General features: G+C 40.1%; 1 pseudogene; it reads left to right on the forward strand.

The window, feature by feature from the left end:
- The first annotated feature begins 2,511 nt into the window (after positions 1–2,511).
- LOC119960730 lies at positions 2,512–3,108 on the forward strand (annotated as a pseudogene).
- Positions 3,109–24,559: the final 21,451 nt, after the last annotated feature.

The following is a 24,559-nucleotide window of genomic DNA, read 5'->3' on the forward strand; positions in this document are numbered from 1 at the left end:
CGCCTCCTCCGAAGGCAAGCGTGCCATATGCTTCCTTTACCACCATTTCCAACTGCACTACATTTTTAAGCATCTGTGGACCTGCACGGCCATGTTTATCCGTGCCTCTATGTTCCTGATGGTTGTGCTATTTATTTCATAGCTCCCACCTGAATTGAATCTACAAAAAGAAACACATCGCATTTGTCCGGGTTCCAATCCATATGCCATTTCTTTGCCCAAGTTTCCAGCTTATGTATATCCTCCTGTATTTTCTTACAATCTTCATCACTATCCTGTATTCCTGCAATGTCATTATCATTTAAAAGCTTGCTGATCAGTCCCACTACGTTTTCTTCCGAGTCATGTATATATATATATATATATATATATATATAAAACAAAGAGCAGAGGTCCCAATACTGGTGCAGCACGACCGCATTGTGGACAGCACAATGGCTTCACACTCCAGGGTCCCAAGTTCGATTCCGGCTAGGGTCACTGTCTGTGCGGAGTCTGCATATCCTCCCCGTTTCTCCGTGGGTTTCTCCGGGTGCTCCGGTTTCCTCCCACAGTCCAAAGATGTGCAGGTTTGGTGGATTGGCCATGATAAATTGCCCTTAGTGTCCAAAATTTCCCTTAGTGGTGGGTGGGGTTACTGGGTTATGGGGATAGGGGGAGGTGTTGACCTTGGGTAGGATGCTCTTTCCAAGAGCCGGTGCAGACTCGATGGGCTGAATGGCCTCCTTCTGCACTGTAAATTCTACGATCTGATCCCTGCGGAAAACCACTAGTTACAGACTTCCATTCTGAAACACACACTCCCAGTGCTACCTTCTGTCTTCTTTGGCCAAGCCAGTTCTGAATACATCCAGTTAGTCCACACCTGACCCAATGGGATTCAATCTTTTGCACCAGGCTGCCATGAGGGAAGTTATCAAATAATTGACTGAAGTGCATGTAGACAGCATCCACATCTTTCCTTTGTCAATCACATTTGTTTCATCCTCAAAAAAGTCATTTAAGTTAATGAGACATGAGCTCCCTCGTACACAACCATGCTCTCTATCACTAATAAGACCATTCATTTCCAAATGTGCACAGATCGTATGTTTGTGAGTATTTTCCAACAATTTCACTCTCACTGACGTCAAGCTCACAAGCCTATAATTACCCGGTTTTCCTTGTCGCCCATCTTAAATAACGATACAACATCGGCTGTCATCTGCGATCTTACCTGTCGCCAATGAGGACAAATATTTATGTTAGATGCCTAGCGATTTCATCTCTTGTCTCGCTCACTAATCTGGGATAGATGCCATCTGGCACTGGGATTTTGTTTACCTTAATGCATTGTTACACATGTCACACTTGCTTCCGCGGAATAACGACCTGTTATCAAGTCGTTGAACATTCATCTGAGACACCACTAATCGTGTTCCTCTCCTATGCCAATATCGATTGATCCTCATAAAGGAGCTTACCTACTTACTCTGGTCCAATACATAATTTCCCTCCTTTGTCTTTGAGTGGACCTAATCATTAGCTTCACTCTTGATCCCAATGTACGTATAAAATGTTTTGGGATTCTACTTAATCATGCCTGCCAAGGAAATTCCATGACCCATTTGGCCCTCCAAACTCCTTACTTGAACTATTTTCCACTTTCTTTGTATTCTCAAGTGCTTTACCTGCATTAGTTATCTGAATCTCACATCTGCATCTTTTATTTTGACAAGAGTCTCAATTTCCCTGGACATCCATGGTTCCCAAATTCGGTCTCTCCCGTCCTTCCCTTTTTACCGGCACATATATGTCGTGCTTTCTCACCAACTGTGCCTTAAAAGACTTCCACATGCCAAATGTGGATTGAGCCTCAATCAGCCTCTCCCAAGCAACAGCGTCCAAATCCTGGCTAATCTGGTTGCGGTTAGCCGTCCCCCAATTTCGCACCTTAAACAGAGGACAACTCATCTTTTTTTCTAAGAGTATCCAAAAGCTGACGAAATAGTAGTCACTGTTCGCTACACTTTCTCCCACTACAACATTGATGACCTGGCCGGGCTTGTTCCCTGGTACTAGGTACAGTATCGCGCCTTCCCGAGTCGGCCGATCGACATATTGTTCCAGAAAATCTTTCTGGATACACAGTTTCCCATTACAACAACCTTTTTATTTCAACATTTATCCAGAATCTGCTTACATATTTGTTCCTTCACTTTCCGTTGGCTGTTGGAAGACCTGTTGAACGCCCCCCACACCGGTACAGTGACTGCCCCCTTCCTATTTTTGAGCTCTACCCACAGCGCCTCATTACTTGTTTCTCCCATGGCGCCCTCCCTCAGTGCAGCAGTAATATGTTCTCTAACCGGTGTTGCAACTCACCCACATATTTTACCTTCCTCTCTCCCTCGCCTTGAAAACCTATATCCGGAATATTTAGCAGCCAGTCCTGTCCCGTTTTTAACCGTCTCCGTGCCCTTCCTCTCTCTGGCCCTTCCTCTCTCTGAATCACTGCACACCAGGAGCCCGGACTCAGAAAATGCAACATGGTGAAGATCGGCATCAACGGATTTGTACGCATTGGTCGCCTGGTCACCAGGGCTGCCATTGTCAATGGCAAGGTCGGGGTGGTGGCCATTAATGACCGATTCATTGATGCGAACTACATGGTTTACATGTTCAAATATGACTATCCACGGGACCTGCAAAGGATCAGTCAAGGCTGAGAATGGGAAACTTGTCATCAATGGAAAACCTGTCAGCGTTTTCCAGGAGCGTGACCCGGCTAACATCAAGTGGGGCGACGCGGGGGCTCAGTATGTAGTAGAGTCCACAGGGGTCTTCACCAACGTGGAGAAAGCTGCAGATCATCTAAAGGGCGGTGCAAAGCGAGTGGTCATCTCTGCCCCGTCTGCCGACGCTCCCATGCTCGTCGTGGGTGTCAATCGTGACAAATTCGACAAGGGCATGACCATTGTCAGCAATGCCTCCTGTACCACGAACTGCCTCGCTCCTCTGGCCAAAGTCATCAATGACAAGTTTGGGATCATTGAAGCGCTGATGACTACTGTCCATGCCTACACAGCCACCCAGAAGACAGTGGACGGTCCCTCCGTGATTAAGTAGAATCCCTGCGCAGGAAAACATCTCTCCCTTGCTCCGGGAAGCAATGGAGAGATGGTAGAGGCGCCCATCAGAACATTATTCCTGCTTCAACTAGTGCTGCCAAGGCAGTGGGCAACGTCATCCCTGAGCTGAACGGGAAGTTGACCGGAATGGCTTTCCGAGTGCCAACTAACGTCTCTGTGGTTGACCTGACCTGCCGTCTGGATAAAGAGCTGGCTGGGCAACAGGAGACAGAGAGTAGAGGAGGAAGGGGGCTTCATGCCTGATGGAGAACTGTGACCTGTGGTGTTCCACAGGGATCTGTGCTGGGACCACTGATGTTTGTGATGTGGAGGAAGGTGTAGGTGGTCTGATTAGCAAGTTTGCAGATGAGACTGAGATTGGTGGAGTAGCAGATAGTGAAGGTGACTGTTAGAGAAAACAGCAGAACATAGATAGATTGGAGAGCTGTCCGGAAAAAAATGCAGATGGAGTACAATCCGGGAAAATGCGAGGTGATGCATTTTGGAAGATCCAATTCAAAAGCGAACTATACGGTCAGTGAAAAAGCCCTGGGGAAAATTGATGTACAGAGAGATCTGAGTGTTCAGGTTCATTGTACCCTGAAGGTGGCTGCGCTGGTCGATAGAGTGGTCAAGAAGGCATACGGCATGCTTCCTTTGATTGGAAATGGTACTGGGTACAAGCGTTGGCAGGATATGTTACAGTTGTCTCAGACTTTGGTTCGGCCACATTTGGAATACTGCGTACAGTTCTGGTCGCAACATTACAAAAGGCGTGTGGATGCTTCGGAGTTGGTGCAGAGGAGGTTCAACAGGATGTTGCATGGTATGGAGGGCGCTAGCTCTGAAGAGAGGTTGAGTAGATTTGGATTATTTTGATTCGAAAGACGGAGGTTGAGGGTGGACGTCATTGAGGTCTGCAAAATCATGAGATATATGGACAAGGTGGATGGCAAGAAGATTTTTTTCCCAGAGTGGGGAATTCAATTACTTGGGTTTACGAATTCAAGGTGAGAGGGAAAAAGTTTAAGGGGGATCTGCGTTGAAAGTTCTTTCCACAGAGGGTGGTGGGTGCCTGGAACACATTGCCGGCCGTGGTGGTAGAGGCTGGCACGATAGCGTCAGTTAAGATGTATCTAGACAGATACATGAATGGACAGGGAGCAGAGGGATGCAGATCCTTAGAAAATAAGCCGGCAGTTTTAGATACAGGATCTGCATCGCCGCTGGCTTGGAGTGCCGAAGAGCCTGTTCCTGTGCTGTAATTTTTCTGTGTTCTTTGTTATTTGTCCATCAGGCATGAGACAATCGTATTTATGAATTGGGAGAGTCCCTTAGATCAATAAAATGCATATATTGTTGAAGGAGGCCATTCGTCCCAACGAAATTAGCATGCTGCCCAATCTCAATCCCCTCCCCATCCCCGTAGACAAGTCTAATATTTGGACACAATGGGGTAGATTTTGCATTGCCACTGCACCTAACCGGCACACCTTTGGACACTAAGGGTAATTTAGCATGGCCAATACACCGAACCTGCACATCCCCAGGCAGTAAGGGACAAATTTTCATGGCCAAGCTACCTCATTGGTACTTCTTCGGGCGCAAATGGGCAATATTGTCAGGACCTTTCAACGTAGCCTGCACGTTTTGACACTAACTGCAATTCAGCATGGCCAATACATCTAAACTGCCCCTCGCTGGACTGCTTGTGGTATTCGGAGCTCGCGGAGGAGCAGAGAATAAGTGTAAACACCAGAAAGGCAGGAACATAAGGTCGGAATCCAACCCGGGTCCCAGACGCGCCATTGATCTAAACATGTAAATTGAAACGATCAAGAGGGATTTTATTTTTTCCAAGGTTGTATTATCGAATTTGCCATCTTTTATTAAATAGGCCAAGTTTCTTTCCGTTTTAAACATAGGGAAACAAAGTTCTGCGAGCTGTCAAATGAATGCCCAACATTCAAAGGAGGTTGCCGCATGATCAGGGGGCTACATTGAAACCCAACTAGACACGGCAGGTCGTTGCTTCACTTAAACATGCGCAGCTACACTGTTACTCAGCTTGCTCGGCTGAGATTCACACAGAACATATGTCCAAGATAAAGCTTGCGTCTTCAGGCATGGGGAGGACAATTTCGAGGACAACAGACGAATCTTTTGATATGTTTCTCCTTTTTGTCATTTTTCAAAAGAGGGCGAACAGGGAGTCGACTAAATGAGAGGTGAGACCATAATCTGCTGCATTCAATGTTGACATTGGACATTTATTCAATGTATAGAGTTGCACAATAATCACTGGCGTTATCGAAATGAATCGTTCCTAAGCCTGGTGTAATTTAAAAAGAAAATTTAGTTTGGCCATCATTCAAAATAATATACAGCCGTTTTCCATATTTTGCAGTGCTCCAGCCAAAGGAGGTGGATTTGGAAGGTATCAAGAAGATGATGGCACGTGTGAGTACATAATCGATGCTAGTCGCTAGTTTTAATGATGAATTATTTATTTTAGAAATTTTTTGGGCAATTCATGTGAGGGAAAATGTTTTAACGGCACAAAAACAGAAAATAATGTGCACACTCAGAACCTCTGAATGCATCTGTGGAGAGCGAAATAAGTTAAATTTTCCAGTCTGCATGACCCCTTTACAAAGCTGGAGGGAAATGGAAATATGATCAGATTTATACTGTTCTGTGTGTGTGTGTGTGGGGGGGGGTGGGGGGGGGGGAGAGGCGTGAAGCGGTGGAGTTAGAGAGAGGGCCAGCAGTAGGAGGAGATTGTCTAAGATGTCTTGCACAGAAAGACGAAATGAATGTTAATGGCGTGATTATGGCAAGCAAGGATGCTTATAGTGGTACAAAAAGAGATTAGAATGTGTGGATGGAGGAACAAAGGTCAGCAGTGTGTCGAGGGCAACGAGTCTGAAGTCTGAGAAGACGCAAGAACAGACTCAAAAACAGCTTCTTCCCAACTGTCACCGGACTCCTAAATTACCCTCTTATGGACTTACCTCATTAACAGTACAGCCATGTATGCTTCATCCGATGCCAATGCTTATGTAGTTACATTGTATATATTGTGTTGCCCTATTATGTATTCTCATGTATTTTCTTGAATTCTGTTTAATTTCCTTTTCTTCCCATGTACTGAATGATATGTTGAGCTGCTTGCAGAAAAAAGCTTTTCACTGTACCTCGGTACACGTGACAATAAACAAATCCAATCCAATCTAACCAATCCAAGGAACACATAGCTTAACCAACTGACAGATCAATCGGAAAATTGGCCAAAATCGGAAAATTTTCGTCCAAAAGTGGCCAATCACGGGCATGCGGATGTGAGAGCAGGACGGTGAGTTGAGCTAACTTTTGTAGCGTTCGCTCATCATAGGACTTGGACAAAAGAACAATGATAAATACAGCACAGGCACAGGCCGTTCGGCGCTCCAAGCCTGTGCCGATCATGCTGCCCGTCTAAACTAAAATCTTCTACACTTCTGGGATCCGTATTCCTCTATTCCCATCCTATTCACGTATTCGTCGATGCCCCTTAAACGTCACTGTCGTCCCGGCTTCCACCAGCTCCTCCGGCAGCGAGATCCAGGCACCCTCGAACCTCTGTGTAAAAAAACTTACCTCGTACCTCTCCTCTAAACTTTGCCCCTCGCACCTTAAACATAAGTCCCTAAGTAATTAACCCCTCTACACTGGGAAAAAGCCTCTGACTATCCAATCTGTCTATGCCCCTCATAATTTTGTGGACCTCTATCAGGTCGCCCCTCAAACATCGTCGTTCTGGTGAGAACAAACCGAGTTTATTCAACCTCTCCTCATAGCTAATGCCCTCCATCCCAGACAGCATCCAGTTGAAGCTATTATGCATCCTCTCGAAAGCCTCTACATCGTTCTGGTAGTATGGGGACCAGAATTGCACACTCCACTCCAAATGCGGCCGAAACAAGGTTTAATATACCTCAACATGATTTCCCAGCTCCTGTACTCAATGCCCCAGCTGATGAAGGCTAGCGTGCCATATGCCTTCTTAATAATTTTGGACATCTTCGTTACCACTTTTAGGGAACTGTGGACCTGCATGCCCAGATCCCTCTGGATGTTAATCCTGCTAAGCGTTCTACCATTTACAGTATAATGCACACCTAGATTTGATCCTCCAAACTGCATAACCGGGATTTGTCGGGATTACACTTCATCTACCATTTCTGTGTCCAACTGTCCAATATATATATATATACATATCCTGTTGTATAGCCTGGCAATCCTCACACGATCAACATCTCCGCCAATTTTCATGTCATCCGCAAACTTACCAATCAGACCATACACATTTTCCTCCAGAATTTATATGTACTACAAACAACAGAGGTCCCAGCACTGGTCCCTGTCGAAAACCACTAGCTAGATCTCTTTTTTGAAAACAAAACACCTTTCCGTCGCTACTCTCTGTGTTCAATAACAAAGTCAGTTCTGTATTCAGTCAGCCAGTCCCGCACGAATCGCATGTGATGATAATTTGTGTATCCGTCTGCAATGTGGGACCTTGATAAACACCTGACAGAAGTCCATATAAGCAACATCCACAGCCCTTCCCTCATCGCGTTTCGTTGTTCCCTCTTCAAAAAACTCAATCAACATGGTGAAGCATGACCTTCCCCGTAGGAAACCATTTTGTCTGTCACAAACCGTCAATCTTCTTCCAAAAGTTCATATATCCTGTCTCTCAGTATTTTCCCCAGCACAAAGGTGACATTTTCAGGAACCAGAATGCAAAATGGCAGGACTTGAATTTCATTACCAATCATATTCCCCATCGGATAATCGGTTCCTTTGAACACAGCATTGGACAGAAGTAGGTCTCGCCATATCACAGGAGACAGATTTGATGACCTGTGCTCCCATTCACAATGTGAGATTATCCGCAAAGGTAGCAAAAAAAAAAAAGGAAAGCAGATTGTTATTTGAAAGGATGCAATTTGTGAGAGGAGGGAACTCAGCGAGACCTGATGTGCTCATGCATCATTTGCGGAAGGTAAGCGCGCAGGTACAGCAGGCAGTAGAGAAGACCCATGATATGTTGGCCTTCAGAGCGAGAGGACAAGGTATCTTTTCCTCCAATAATACATGGCATGTGGTGAGGCCACATCTGGAATATTGTGTGCAGCATTTGTTTTCTTATCTGAGGCCTGATGGTCTTTCTATTAAGGGAGTGTAGCGACGGTTTACCAGGCTGATTCCTGGGATAGTGTGACATTTGAGGTGAAACTAAGACAGTTAGGATTACATGTATTGGAGTTTGGAAGATTGAGAGATGATCTGCTAGAGACTGATAACCTTCCAACAGGATGAGTCAGAGATGGTTCCGAAAAAAATGTCCCCGATGGTGGGGGAGTCCTAGGGGGTCATATATTCTGGATAAGGGTTAAACCGTTTAAGGCTGTGGTGAGGAGAGTGGTAAAACTGTGGAATGCACTGTCACCGAAATTATTTGAGGCCAAAACGTCGTGTTAATTCAAAAATGAGTAGGATATAACACTTGGGGCTGAAGGGATCAAGGGATATGACGGGAAGGTGGGATCAGGATACTAAATCTGTTTGTCAACCATGATCGTAATGAATTACTGAGCAGGCTCGAAGGGTCAAATGATCACCTCCTGCTTTTGTTTGGTAAGTATGTTCCTATTTTTCACACATGTACCGTTCTAGTCCCCGAATATCAAACACACGTCTGAATGTTAAAGGCACAGATATTCCATTGTCATTGCCTGAATAACCATCGAGGAGCTGGGCGGGGCGGGGGTCTCTCAATGGATTCAATAGATGCCTAGGCATCTTGGCATAGGTGTCTTGGTATTATACGTGTCTATTGTAACTGACCACGTGGAACGGTGCTGCAAATTACACGGCGTGCATGAGTTTATTTCCCAGAATCCGGCACAATGACTAAAAATATATTTGTATTTTCACAACAAAATTTTAAAATTTGTCAAATTGCTTCCCGAAATGTTTCTTTCCACTTTTGGAATATAGCTGCAATGTACATTGACTTTCTGATCACACGATGTGTGTCTCTCTGGCTGGACAAGCAGTTACTGCCCATTATCTAATTGGGCTTGAATCACGTGTCATTTCAGAGGTCGATTACGAATTCACCCCATTGTGGACAAGACTTGTTCTATTGAATTAAAATGTCACCATCTAGAGTGGGGGAGGGGGATTCGAACCTGGGTCCCCGTGTCACTCTGCGAGCTTTGCCAACTTTCCAGTTCCGTGATAAGTCGACTGCGACACTGCCTCGTCTCGATTGCCTCCTTCTCTATCGGTACTGCAACAGACATTTATTAATGGACTATTCATGTTTTTCATTTCAGATGAAGAGGTAAATGAGCCTCCGCAAATAAACGTAATGGTACGTACACTTTTCCAATATATATATATATATAGTTATTTAGATAGATAGATCGATCAATAGATAGATAGATAGACAGATAGATAGATAGATAGATAGATAGATAGATAGACAGACAGACAGACAGACAGACAGACAGACAGACAGATAGACAGATAGATAGATAGATAGATAGATAGATAGATAGATAGATAGATAGATAGATAGATAGATAGATAGATAGATAGATAGATAGATAGATAGATAGATAGATAGATAGATAGATAGATAGATAGATAGATAGATAGATCGATAGATAGACAGACAGACATAGATAATTAGACATAGAGATAGATAGAAAGATAGATAGATAGAGAGATAGATAACTGAGAGAGATAGACAGACAGACAGACAGACAGACAGACAGACAGACAGACAGACAGACAGACAGATAGATAGATAGATAGATAGATAGATAGATAGATAGATAGATAGATAGATAGATAGATAGATAGATAGATAGATAGATAGATAGATAGATAGATAGATAGATAGATAGATAGAGAGAGAGATAGATAACTGAGAGAGATAGACAGACAGACAGACAGACAGACAGACAGACAGACAGATAGATAGATAGATAGATAGATAGATTAATAGATAGATAGATAGATAGATAGATAGATAGATAGATAGATAGATAGATAGATAGATAGATAGATAGATAGATAGCTAGATAGATAGATAGATAGATAGATAGATAGATAGATAGATAGATAGATAGATAGATAGATAGATAGATAGATAGATAGATAGATAGATAGATAGATAGATAGATAGATAGATAGATAGATAGATAGATAGATAGACAGACAGACAGACAGACACACAGACAGAGAGATAGATAGATTGATTCATAGATAGATAGATAGATAGATAGACAGACAGGTAGATAGATAGATAGATAGATAGATAGATAGATAGATAGATAGATAGATAGATAGATAGATAGATAGATAGATAGATAGATAGATAGATAGATAGATAGATAGATAGATAGATAGATAGATAGATAGATAGATAGATAGATAGATAGATAGATAGATAGATAGATAGATAGATAGATAGATAGATAGATAGATAGATAGATAGATAGATAGATAGATAGATAGATAGATAGATAGATAGATAGATAGATAGATAGATAGATAGATAGATAGATAGATAGATAGATAGATAGATAGATAGATAGATAGATAGATAGATAGATAGATAGATAGATAGATAGATAGATAGATAGATAGATAGATAGATAGATAGATAGATAGATAGATAGATAGATAGATAGATAGATAGATAGATAGATAGATAGATAGATAGATAGATAGATAGATAGATAGATAGATAGATAGATGGACAGATAGAGAGATATATAGAAGGAAAATCCTTGCGTTTATAAATTAATTTTGCCTTATTCATGTCACTCACGTATGGGAGAGACAGCGCTAGGGAGTACATCAAGATTAAGAAAGAGAGCGATACGCTTGCACAGGTAATTAAATAGGTGGAACAATGAGAGAGTCAGAGAGAGAGGCCATACGTTTATAAACTAATTGTTTCCTTTTTTCATCTTACTCATTGTAGACTATATATTCTGAAATCGTGTAGAACGACCAGTAGGAGTTCAGGTGTGCGGATTTGAAGGTGGACGTGTTGAATTTACTTGAGTGGAGACTGGCCTTCATTCTGAACCGAAAATGGATAAAATGAAACATTGTGATTAGCATCTGCTTGACAGATGCAAATTCGAAATCTCAAACCGAAATGTTGTCAGATGGAAGGGATTCCCTTATTGCAGGATTGTAAAGCTGGCGGAAGTGTTCAGAAAAACCTGAGAGATCTTGAAAAGCCCCATTTCCCATCTTGAGCACAAAATTAAGCGCGGTTTGTGTATAGTTCTGCGACCCAACCTGTCATATTATTATTTCCGTCCATTGTTGAGTTCATGCTTAAACCCTCGCTGGTAAAGATTAACATGCATAAAGATGAAGGTCATAGAGCCTGTACTGCAGTTTTCTGATATATTTCATTGCTTAAATCACATACTTTGCACATGGGAGAACATCCGTGCAGCGACAGAATTCATACTGGTGTTCTCTAATCATGACATGTCGAACAGGTAGCTTACTGTACAAAATGTATCAGATCAGTGGAATGAAATTGTTCAAAACGAGTTCCATCTGAATGTAGGTATGATTGAAGCAGAAAATAAAGTCAATCTATTTCAGAGTGAAAATGTTCTGAATTACTTGTGGGGGGGGAAATGCATTGTTATCAAGGTATTGTTTAAACAGGGCGTCCTGGGATGTGGCACATGACGAGTAATGCAGAGAGCCAGGGTAATGCTGTGGGGAGCTGGCTTCGATTCCCACCACGATAAATGGTGAAGTTTGAATTCATAAGAACATAAGAACATAATAACTAGGGGCAGGAATAGTCCATCTGGCCCCTTGAGCCTGCTCGGCCATTCAATGAGATCATGGCTGACCTTTTGTGGATTCAGCTCCACTTTCCGGCCGGGACACCATAACCCATAATCCCTTTATTCTTCAAAAAACTATCTATCTTTACCTTATTCAATTACAACCAGGAATTAAACATCTGACGTTGCAAAGGAAACCATTGCCGATTGTTATAAAATTCCTTATGGTTCACTCATGCCCTTGAGGGCAGGAGATCTGCCCCGTTTATCTGGGCTGTATGCAACTCCAGACACAGAATTTTGGTTCACACCTACGTCCCGTGAATGAATGAAACGAAGGCCCAGGCACAAGTGTTTATGACGTTCTCTCAGAGCACCAGAGACCTGTTCGATTCCTGCCGTTGGATGACTTTCTGTGCCGTGTTTGCACAACCTAATAATAATAACTTTATTGTCACAAGTAGCATATAGTAACACTACAATGAAGTTACTGTAGTATTCTCCTGGTCGCCACACTCCGGCGCCTGTTTGGGTACACAGAAGGAGAATTCAGAATGTCGAATTCCCCCTAACAAGCACATCTTTCGGGACTTGTACCAGGAAACCGCAGCACTCGGAGGAAACCCACGCAGACACGGGGAGAACAGGCAGACACCCAACAGACAGTCACCCAAGCTGGAAATTAAACCTGTGACCCCGGAGCTGAGAAGCAACAGTGCTAACCTATGTGCCAACGTGCCTCCCATGTTTCTCCCCGTGTCTGCTTGGGTTTCCTCTGGGTGCTCCGACTTCCTCCCACAGTCCAAAGATGTGCAGGTTATGAGGATTGAAGATGCTAAAGTGCCCTTAGTGTCCACAATAAACAGCCTCCAGTTTACACCTTAAAAATTGCTGCCCAATTTCCGATTTAACGTGAAGAAGAAAACATGCATCCCGCAATCTATTTTACTGAGGGAGAATTTTCAACCCTGCGTTAGGTAGATCAGAATTCGAATCCTCTCTTCAAAGCATTCGCCAAAACCTTCATCCCTGAAGCTTTTCAAAATATTACTCTGCATTCCTTGACTCCTCCCAGCAATTACCATATCTCCCAATTTGAACAACACATTATCTCCGCAGGCTGAAAAGCGCATTAATTCCACAGAGATTAACCCAGTCAGACCACAGTCCATTAACTCAGACTGAAAAGCACATGCCTTTGTCTTTTTACCTGTCTGTCTCTTGGAAGCACTCCACACCTGGAAAACAGAATTATTAAAAGACAAAACATGACCGCTGCAGTCAAACACAGTCTAACCCTCGGCTTTCAAAAACTGAAAATTCCAAATGCTGAGGATTTACTATGTCTAAAATTTTGCAGTCGTCACAAGTCGGACACGAAATCTATGGAGTGGACATTTAGGAGGCGGGCGGATTGATGTCAGTATGATATGCGAGCTTCTGAAGTATTCTTTACAATAACATCAGTGCGGTGCAGACACAGCGCCAGTGAAAATAAAGTCAGAATCAGAAAAGTGTGGAAGGAATCACAGGTCCATCGTATATTCGGTCATCCTACATCTGAACAGCTGTAGGTCCCATTATTAGCGAGCGTACATAAGAATGTGCGTTGAAAGTATTTTTCTGAGGAGTATTACATGGTTTCAAATGATAATGCAAGAATGCCCCATCTCTTCCTTGCACTTTTCTTGCAAGACCATTGCATCAGTGGCGATGCACACATTACCATGGAACTATAAAGGAGAACTCAGCACGGATCTTGAGTAACTCTTTCAACTTTTTGCAGTCAACACATTTTACGTGAATTAATCACCTCAGCTCAACGGTTTAACTTTGAATCACACTTTGGGCAGAGTTAACAAGCAATTCAGCATCACTTGCAACATATAATTTCCTTGACAATGAATTACGTTGTCAAGTTATGTTATTCCCTGGGCCGGAAATCAAAATTGTTGAACATGTTGTCACCGAACTGATCTGATCCTGCCCACCAATTATTTATCCTTTTTGTGACAATAAATTGGATGACTGGTGTGTGGACAGACATTGAAGAACCCATGAAATGTTTCCAATCTCGAAATGGTTGGCCAGCAGCTAAACATGAAAGAAGAGTTGGCTTTTCACCCTCTCTCGTCTAGTCTGTCCATTGTAATTAAATTATGGACCTTCTCAAACTCAACACTATGTATATCTATTGTTCCCATGCCCATACCTAACTAAACTTTACCGGCAGCAGCATTGCAACTTCCACTGACCCATCTTAGACAGGCCTTTCCAAAGAACGTTCACAATTAATCCTGTTCCATGTGCGAGCATGTGTACCCCGTGATCTCTGATAAGTGGTTTGACTAAAGGAAAAATGCGTATTTTTTTCTCCTTTGTATTCCTTGTACAAAGGAAAACCGGTCGCCATGCTCACTGTATAAACTCATTATGGAGAACTCAATTGTTTCACGGCCTATTCGTCCGCCATGAGCTTTGGTTTGCTGAGAACCTGTGTGATTGAAGCATGAAGCATGGAATCACTAAGGTGAAGTTGCGAATGGGGAAATCCTGGCCATCGAATGTCCACCGACAAGTTGAAAGAGCACCACCTACGCGCACTCCACCAACAAATCCTCGTAATCCCAGGTCAACTGCACACCGTTGCACACTAAGGGTTAATTCGGCGTGGCCAATCAGTTTAGTCTGAAACACGAAGAAAACATATAGCATGGCCAATCCGCCCAGCCTGAACACCTTTGGACACAATGGATCAAATAGAATGGTAACTCCAGCTAACCTGCACATTTTTGGACACTAAGTGACAATTTTAGCATGACCACTCCACCTAACCAGCACATTTTGGACACTAAGGAGCAGTTTAGCGGGGTCAGTCCACTTAACCCGAATAATTTTGGACAATCAGGGTCACGTCAGCTTCGTCAGCCCACCTAACCTGCACGTCTTTGGACGATATGGGGCAATATATCATGGCCAATCTACCTAACCGGCACATCTTAAATTGTCCACTTGATAGTTCTGTCCATTGATATAAAGTCCAGCGAAATTTGGGAAGGTTCATACAGTATTGATGCACTCTTCTGCAATTCAAATGAAGAATTAAATGACTGCTCAAATAGTGAACAGTTTATGGTTCAAACAATGTTGGGTTTCATACAAATCACATTCTGCCCATGGTGGAAATCATATACATAAGGGCGCCGTTTCTTCCATTCAGTGATTTGAACTCAATACATGCATTTAGTTGGCTCACATCTGGGTTCATGCCATACTTGTATATAACTGATACTGAATTGGCAACATACATATTGTGGATTCTATTCAGGAATGGTAGGGAATGTTGAGGGAAATTTCACGCATCATTGTGTCACCCTTCCCCCATTGAAACCTTTCTGCACTCCCAAGTGAAGCCAGAATATAAATTTATTTGGAAGAAAATCAGGGAATTGTCCAGTGAATCCGAGCGAAAGTTATTCACCAGTCAAATTGATGAAATGTACATTATAATTGTACAATATGTCGGAAATTGCACTTTGAAAATTGACATCTGGAGTCCCCACGTACCTGCGACCATGTATCAGAAAGACGAGTCATTGTTTTCAACGTGCTCAGGACGATCGAAGGTCCTTCGACATGACACCATCGGCTCGTGCGCGGGAGATTACAACTCCACAGGCTCACGAGCCGCAAAATTCGTGAATTGACCAATAATCTGTGTGTTTTCCTGAGTTATTTGATTCTAGGCACCAGGTGGCTTCCAGGCACCAGGCTTCTAAGAAAAAACCATAAAAAGCAGTTTATTCATAACAATTGCAGTGTAAAATATGGCCTGATACTAATAGAGCAACAATCCGCTGAATTAATTACCCCCATCACACCCCCACCCCCTAAACTCCCACAAGAAAGTCACAGTGGGGAAGCGGATGGATAAAATAATGGGGATTAACCTTACGAGATATGATAATCTTGGATGCTACCGTAGCGGCCTTTGCAATTAGTGACCTCAGAATGCGACTTGTTGTGCACCATCGATTGGTTTGCATGTTGGCTTAATTTTGAACCCTCAGGTTGTAAGGCTTCGCCTGGGACTTTACCTTGACTTTCAGTGACTTGCGCTTGACAGAGAATTTTCCCCTCAAGTCTGTGCAATTCTAACTCAGGGCCACTAGATGGACGACCAGCCCTCACCGAGTGACACTTCAGTTCTGAACAGGAACGTTAAGAATGGGCTTCTATCCGTTTGCCACCTGCTGTGAGTTCTACACTACAGACCTTTATGATACTTAACAAGACCGGCCTCAGACAAGCTTGCAACACTAAGAATGTTTGGTAAATAAATTAGGAGCACCCGTTGTTCAGAGCCAGTCCGACGATTCAATAATACTGTCCTGCCGAACAGTCACTTTTTAGTTGGGTCTGTTTAAATAGACTGATTAAAGTAGGACACGGTTGAAATGGTCTCTATTTAATGTAGCGCACTGTTTAAATGGTCTCTGTTTAATGTAGGACACTGTTTAAATACCCTCTGTTTAATGCAGGATTTTTTTTAAATGGTCTCTGTTTAATGCCGGACAATGTTTAAAAAGTCCCTATTTTATGTACGACACAGTTTTAACAGTCTCTGTTTCAGGTGGGAAACTGTATAAGTAGCCTCTGTTTAATGTCGGGAACTGATTAAGTATTTTCTGTTGAATGCAGGACACAGTTTAAAATAGTCACTGTTTAATGTAGGGCACTGATTAAATATTTTCTGTTGAATGCAGGACACAGTTTAAATAGTCACTGTTTAATGTAGGGCACTGATTGAATATTTTCTGTTCAATGGAGGACGCAGTTTAAATAGTCACTGTTTAATGTAGGACACTTTTTCAATGGTTTCTTTTTAATGTACGGCACTGTTTAAATAGTCTCTGTTTAATGTAGGGCACTTTTAAAATAATCTCTGTCACTATTAATAGGCTTTGTATACTGAAGGACACTTTTTCAACTGTCACTGTTTAATGTAGGACAGTGATCAAATAGTCTCAATTTAATGTTGGACACTGTTTAAATAGTCTCTGGTTAATGTTGTACACTGTTTAAATCGTTTCTGTTTAATGTAGTACACTTTTTCAATAGTCTGTTTAATGTAGGGCACTGGTTATTTACCCTTTATTTCATGTAGGACATAGTTTAACAGTCACTTTTTTAGTTGGGTCTGTTTAAATAGACTGTGATTAAAGTAGGACACGGTTCAAATGGTCTCTATTTAATGTAGCGCACTGTTTAAATGGTCTCTGTTTAATGTAGGACACTGTTTAAATACCCTCTGTTTAATGCAGGATTCTTTTTAAATGGTCTCTGTTTAATGCCGGACACTGTTTAAAAAGTCCCTATTTTATGTACGACACAGTTTTAACAGTCTCTGTTTCAGGTGGGAAACTGTATAAGTAGCCTCTGTTTAATGTAGGGAACTGATTAAGTATTTTCTGTTGAATGCAGGACACAGTTTAAAATAGTCACTGTTTAATGTAGGGCACTGATTAAATATTTTCTGTTGAATGCAGGACACAGTTTAAATAGTCACTGTTTAATGTAGGGCACTGATTAAATAGTCTCTGTTTAATTTCTGGCACTGTTTAAATGATCCGTCGTCATGGGTGCGCACGGTTTAAATAGTCTAAGTTCAATTTTTTGCAGAATGCTCTTTTTGACAGAAAAGTGATTTTCTCGGCGAATTAAACATTTTGACAAGGTGCTTGCCTTAAGATTCACAATTATTTGCAAAACAGTCTTTTTTGTCGGAAAAATGATTTTATCGGTGAATTAAGAATATTAACAATCTGATTGCATCAAAATTCACTACTTTTTCCCAAACAGTCTTTGTTCAGAGAAAAATTGTTTTCTCGACGAATTAACCATTTTGACAACCTGCCTGCATCAACATTCATTATTTTTTGCCCAACAGTCTTTTGTGGCAGAAAAGTTATTTTCTCGGCGAATTAAGCATTTTGACAACCTGCTTGCATCAAAATTAACTATTTTTTGCAGAACACTCTTTTCTGGCAGTAAAGTGATGTCTTCGAGAATTAATCATTTTGACAACCTGCCTGCATCAAAATTCACTATTTTTTGCAGAACAGTCTTTTGTGGCAGAAAAGTGATTTTCTCAGCGAATTAACCATTTTGACCATCTTGTTGCCACAAAATCGACACTTGTTTGCCAAACAGTCTTTATTGTCGGAAAAGAGACTTTCTCGGAGAGTTCAGATTTTTAACAACCTGCCTGCATCAAAATTCACTACTTTTTGCCAAACAGTCTTTTTTTTCACAGAAAAGTCATTTTCTCTTCGAATTAAGCATTTTGACAAACTGCTTGCATTAAAATTCAATATTTTTTGCCGTACAGCCTTTTATGGCATAAGAGTGATTATCTCGGCGAATAAAGTATTTTGACAAACTGCTGCATCAAAATTCACTATTCTTAGACAAACAGTCTTTAATGGCTTTAAGTGATTTTCTCGTCGAATTCAGCATTCTTGACAATCTGCTTGAATCAAAATTCACAATTTTTTGCCAAACACTCTTTTATGGCATAGAAGTCAGTTTCTCGTCGAATTAAGCATTTTGACACACTGCTTACATCAAAATTCACTATGTTTTGCCAAACATTTCTTTTTGGTGGAAAAGTGATATTCTCAGCAAATGAAGCATTTTGACAAACTGCTTGCATCAAAATTCACTATGTTTTGGCAAACATTCCTTTTTGGTAGAAAAGTGATTTTCTCTGCGAATTAAGCATTTTGACAAACAGCTTTGCATCAAAATTCACTATGTTTTGGCAAACATTCCTTTTTGGTAGAAAAGTGATTTTCTCGGCGTATTACGCATTTTGTCGTACAGCTTGCATCAATATTCAATATTTATTGCCGTACAGTATTTAATGGCATAAAAGTTATTTTCTCGTCGAATTTGCGTTTGATAAGGTTTCCCACGGTCGGGTGTTGCAGAAAATACGGAGGCTGGGGATTGAGGCTTTTTTACAAGATGTGGATCAGAAATTGGCTAGTTGAAATTATATAGAGAGTGGTGGTTGATGGGAAATGTTCAGAATGGAGTTCAATTACGAGTGGCGTACCACAAGAACCTGTTCTGTGGCCATTGATGTTTGTCATTTTTATAAATGACCTAGAGGAGGGTGCAGAAGGATGGGTGAGTAAATTTGCAGGCAACGCTAATTTCGGTGGTGTTTTCGACAGTGGGGAAGGATGTTGCAGGTTGCAGGGGGACAGAGATAAGCTGCAGAGCTGGGAAGCAGTTTGTCAAAATGCTTAATTTGCTGAGAAAATCACTTTTATGCCATAAAAGACTGTTTACAAATCATAGGGAATTTTGATGCAAGCAGTTTGTCAAAATGCTGAATTTTGATGCAAGCTGTTTGTCAAATTGGTTCATTTGCTGAGAAAATTACTTTTCTACGAAAATGGAATGTTTGGCAAAACATGCTTATTTCGCAGAGAAAATCACTTTATGCCTGAAACGACTCTTCGCTAAAAATAGTTAATTTTGAGGCAAGCAGTTTGTCAAAATGCTTCATTTACTGAGAAAATCACTTTTCTACCAAAAATGAATGTTTGGCAAAACATTGTGAGTTTTGAAGCAAGCAGTTTGTCAAAATGCTCAATTCGACAAGAAAATAACTTTTATGTCATTAAAGACTGGTTGGTTAAGAATAGTTAATTTTGAGGCAAGCAGTTTGTCAAAATACTTTATTCGCCGAGAAAAGAACTTTTATGCCATAAAAGACTGTTTAGCAAAACATAGAGAATTTTGATGCAAGCAGGTTGTCAAAATGCTTTATTCGACGTGAAAATCCCTTTTCTACCATAAAAGATTGTGGCAAAAAATAGTGAATTTTGATGTAAGCAGGTTGTAAAAATGCTTAATTCGACTAGAAAATGACTTCTATGCCATAAAAGACTGTTTGGCAAAAAATAGTGAATTTTGAGGCAAGGAGGTTGTCAAAATGCTTAATTCGCTAAGAAAATCACTTTTCTACCAAAAAGAAATGTTTGGCAAAAAATAGTGAATTTTAATGTAAGCAGTTTGTCAAAATGCTTAATTTGCTGAGAAAATCACTTTTATACCATAAAAGACTGTGTAAAATCATAGGGAATTTTGATGCAAGCAGTTTGTCAAAATGGTTCATTTGCTGAGAAAATCACTTTTCTACGAAAAAGGAATGTTTGGCCAAACATCGTGAATTTTGATGCGAGCAGTTTGTCAAAATAATTTATTCGCCGTGAAAATCAATTTTATGCCATAAAATACTGTTCAGCAAAACATAGGGAATTGTTATGCAAGCAGTTTGTCAAATGCTAAATGCGACGAGAAAATCACTTTGATGCAATAAAGGACTGTTTAGCAAAACATAGTGAATTTTGATGCAAGCAGGTTGTCAAAATACTTTATTCGCCGAGATAATCACTCATATGCCACAAAAGACTGTACGGTAAAAATAGTGAATGTTGAGGCAAGCAGATTGTCAAAATGCTTAATTCGCCGAGAAAAAACACTTTTATGCCATAAACGAATGTTTGCCTGAAAATAGTAAATTTTGAGGCAAGCAGTTTGTCAGAATGCTTAATTCGCAGAGAAAATCACTTTTATGCAATTAAAGACTGTACGGCAAAAAATATAGAATTTTGATAAATTCAAAATTCAAAATTCAAAATTCAAAATAAATTCAAAATTCAAAAACTGTTTGTCAAAATGCTTAACTCGCCGAGAAAATCACTTTTTAACCAAAAAGAAATGTTTGGCAAAGCATAGTGAATATTAATGCAAACAGATTCTCAAAATGCTTCATTTACTGAGAAAATCACTTTTCTACCAAAAAAAGAATGTTTGGCAAAACATTGTGAATTTTGAAGCAAGCCGTTTGTCAAAATGCTCAATTCGACAAGAAAATTACTTTTATGCCATTAAAGACTGTTTGATTAAGAATAGTTAATTTGGAGGCAAGCAGTTTGTCAAAAGACTTTATTCGCCGAGAAAATCACTTTTATGCCATGAAAGACTGTTTGGCAAAAAATAGTGAATTTTGAGTCAAGAAGGTTGTCAAAATGGTTTGTTCGCTGAGAAAATCACATTTTTGCCATAAACGACTGTTTGTCAAAAAATAGTTACTTTTGAGGCAAGCAGTTTGTCAATATGCTTTATTCGCCGAGAAAAGCACTTTTATGCCATAAAAGGAATGTTTAGCAAAACATAGTAAATTTTGATGTAAGCAGTTTGTCAAATTTTTAATTTGCTGAGAAAATCACTTTTATGCCATAAAAGACTGTCTACAAATCATAGGGAATTTTGATGCAAGCAGTTTGTCAAAATGGTTCATTTGCTGAGAAAATCACTTTTCTCCGAAAAAGGAATGTTTGGCGAAACATCGTGAATTTTGATGCGAGTAGTTTGTCAAAATGCTTAAATCGACGAGAAAATGACTTCCATGCCATAAAAGACTGTTTAACAAAAAAGTGAATTTTGAGGCAAGCAGGTTATCAAAATGCTTAATTCGCAGAGAAAATAACTTTGATGCCGTAAAAGACTGTTTAGCGAAACATAGTGAATTTAGAGGCAAGCAGTTTGTCAAACTGCTTAATTTGCTGAGAAAATCACTTTTCTAACAAAAAGGATGTTTGGCATAACAGAGTGAATTTTGATGCAAGCGGTTTGTCAAAATATTGTATTCGCCGAAAAAATCACTTTTATGCCATAAAAGAATGTTTTACAAAAAAAATAGGGAATTTTGATGCAAGCAGTTTGTCAAAATGCTTAATTCGACGAGAAAATGCCATAAAAGACTTTTTGGGAAAAATAGTGAGTTTTGAGGCAAGCAGTTTGTCACAATGCTTAATTCGCAGAGAAAATCACATTGATGCCATTAAAAACTGTACGCAAAAAGATTGAATTTTGATGCAAGCAGTTTGTCAAAATGCTTAATTTGCCGAGAAAATCACTTTATGCCATAAAAGACTGTTTGACAAACAATAGTAGATTTTGAAGCAAGCAGTTTGAGAAAATGCTTTATTCGCCGAGAAAATCACTTTTATGACATTAAAGACTGTTTGGCTAAGAATAGATAATTTTGAGGCAAGCAGTTTGTCCAAATACTTTATTCGCCGAGAAAATCACTTTTATTCCATAATGGACTGTTTAGCGAATCATATTAAATTTTGATGCAAGCAGTTTGTCAAAATAATTTATTCGCCGAGAAAATCACTTTGATGCAATAAAAGACTGTTTAGCATAACATAGTGAATTTTGAGGCAAGCAGTTTGTCACAATGCATTATTCGCAGGGAAAATAACTGTGATTCAGTAAAAGACTGTTGAGCGAAACATGGAAAATTTTGAGGCAAGCAGTTTGTCCAAATACTTTATTTGCCGAGAACAGCACTTTTATTCCATAAAAGGCTAATCAGGAAAACATAGGGAATTTTGATGCAAGCAGTTTGTCAAAATGCTTAATTCGAGGAGAAAATGACTTCTAAGCCATAAAAGACTGTTTGGCAAAACATAGTGAATTCTGATGGAAACAGTTTGTCAAAATGCCGGGAAAATCACATTTCTTCCAAAAAGGAATGTTTGGCAAAACATAGTGAATTTTGATGCAAGCAGTTTGTCAAAATGCTTAATTCGACGAGAAAATCCCTGTTCTACCATAAAAGACTATACGACAAACAATATAGAATTTTGATGCAAGCTGTTTGTCAAAATACTAATTCGCTGAGTAATTCACTTTCTACCAAAAAGAAATGTTTGGCAAAACATAGTGACTTTTAATGCAAGCAGTTTGTCAAAATGCTTCATTTGCAGAGAAAATGACTTTTCCACCAAAAAAGAATGTTTGGCAAAACATAGTGAATTTTCAAGCAAGCAGTTTGTCAAAATTCTCAATTCGACGAGAAAATAATTTTTATGCCATTGAAGACTGTTTGCTAAAAAATAGTTAATTTTGATGCAAGCAGTTGGTCAAAACACTTTATTCGCCGAGAAAATCCCTTTGATGCAATAAAAGACTGTTTAGCAAAACGTAGTGAATTTTGAGGCAAGCAGTTTGTCACAATGCATTATTCGCAGGGAAAATAACTGTGATGCAATTAAAGACAGTTTAGCGAAACATGGTGAATTTTGAGGCAAGCAGTTTGTCAAAATACTTTATTTGCCGAGAACAGCACTTTTATTCCATAAAAGGCTAATCAGCAAAACATAGGGAATTTTGATGCAAGCAGTTTGTCAAAATGCTTAATTCGAGGAGAAAGTGACTTCTAAGCCATAAAAGACTGTTTGGAAAAAAATAGTGAATTCTGATGGAAACAGTTGGTCAAAATGCCGGGAAAATCACATTTCTTCCAAAAAGGAATGTTTGGCAAAACGTAGTGAATTTTGATGCAAGCAGTTTGTCAAAATGCTTAATTTGACGAGAAAATCCCTTTCTACCATAAAAGTCGGTACGGCAGAAAATAGTCAATATTGATGTAAGCTGTTTGTCAAAATGCTCAATTCGATGAGAAAATAACTTTTATGCCATTAAAGATTCTTTGGTTAAGAATAGTTAATTTTGAGGCAAGCAGGTTGTCAAAACGCTTAATTCCCCGTGAAAATTATTTTAATGCCATAAACGACTGTTTGCCAAAATATAGTTAATTTTGAAGCAAGCAGTTTGTCAAAATGCTTAATTCGCAGAGAAAATCACTTTGGTACAATTAAAGACTGTTTAGCGAAACATAGTGAATTTTGAGGCAAGCAGTTTGTCAAAATGCTTAATTCGCAGAGAAAATGACTTCTATGCGATAAAATACTGTTTGGAAAAAAATAGTGAATTTGGATGCAAGCAGGTTGTCAAAATATTTTATTCGCCGAGATAATCACTCTTATGCCATAAAAGACTGTACGGCAAAAAATGTTGAATTTTGATGCAAGCAGTTTGTCAAAATGCTTAATTTGTTGAGAAAATCACTTTTCTACCAAAAAGGAAAGTTTGGCAAAACATAGTGAATTTTTGTGCAGGCAGTTTGTCAAATGCTTCATTTGCTGAGAAAATCACTTTTCTACCAAAAAAGAATGTTTGGCAATACATAGTGAATTTTGAATCAAGCAGTTTGTGAAAATGCTCAATTAGAACATAGAACATAGAACGATACAGAGCAGTACAGGCCCTTCGGCCCTCGATGCTGCACCGACAAGGGATGTCCAAAAACTAAAGGCCATCTAACCTACACTATCCCATTATCATCCATCTGTTGATCCAATAAACTTTTAAATGACCTCAATGTTGGCGAGTTCACTACTGTTACAGGTAGGGCATTCCACGGCCTCACCACTCTTTGCATAAAAAACCCACCTCTGACCTCTGTCCTATATCTGTTACCCCTCAATTTAAGGCTATGTCCCCTTGTGCTAGCCACCTACATCCGCGGGAGAAGGTTCTCACTGCCCACCCTATCTAAGCCTCTGATCATTTTGTATGCCTCTATTAAGTCACCTCTTAACCTTCTTCTCTCTAACGAAAACAACCTCA

The sequence above is a fragment of the Scyliorhinus canicula genome, unplaced genomic scaffold (genome assembly GCF_902713615.1).
Source record: "Scyliorhinus canicula unplaced genomic scaffold, sScyCan1.1, whole genome shotgun sequence".
Lineage (NCBI taxonomy): Eukaryota > Metazoa > Chordata > Chondrichthyes > Carcharhiniformes > Scyliorhinidae > Scyliorhinus > Scyliorhinus canicula.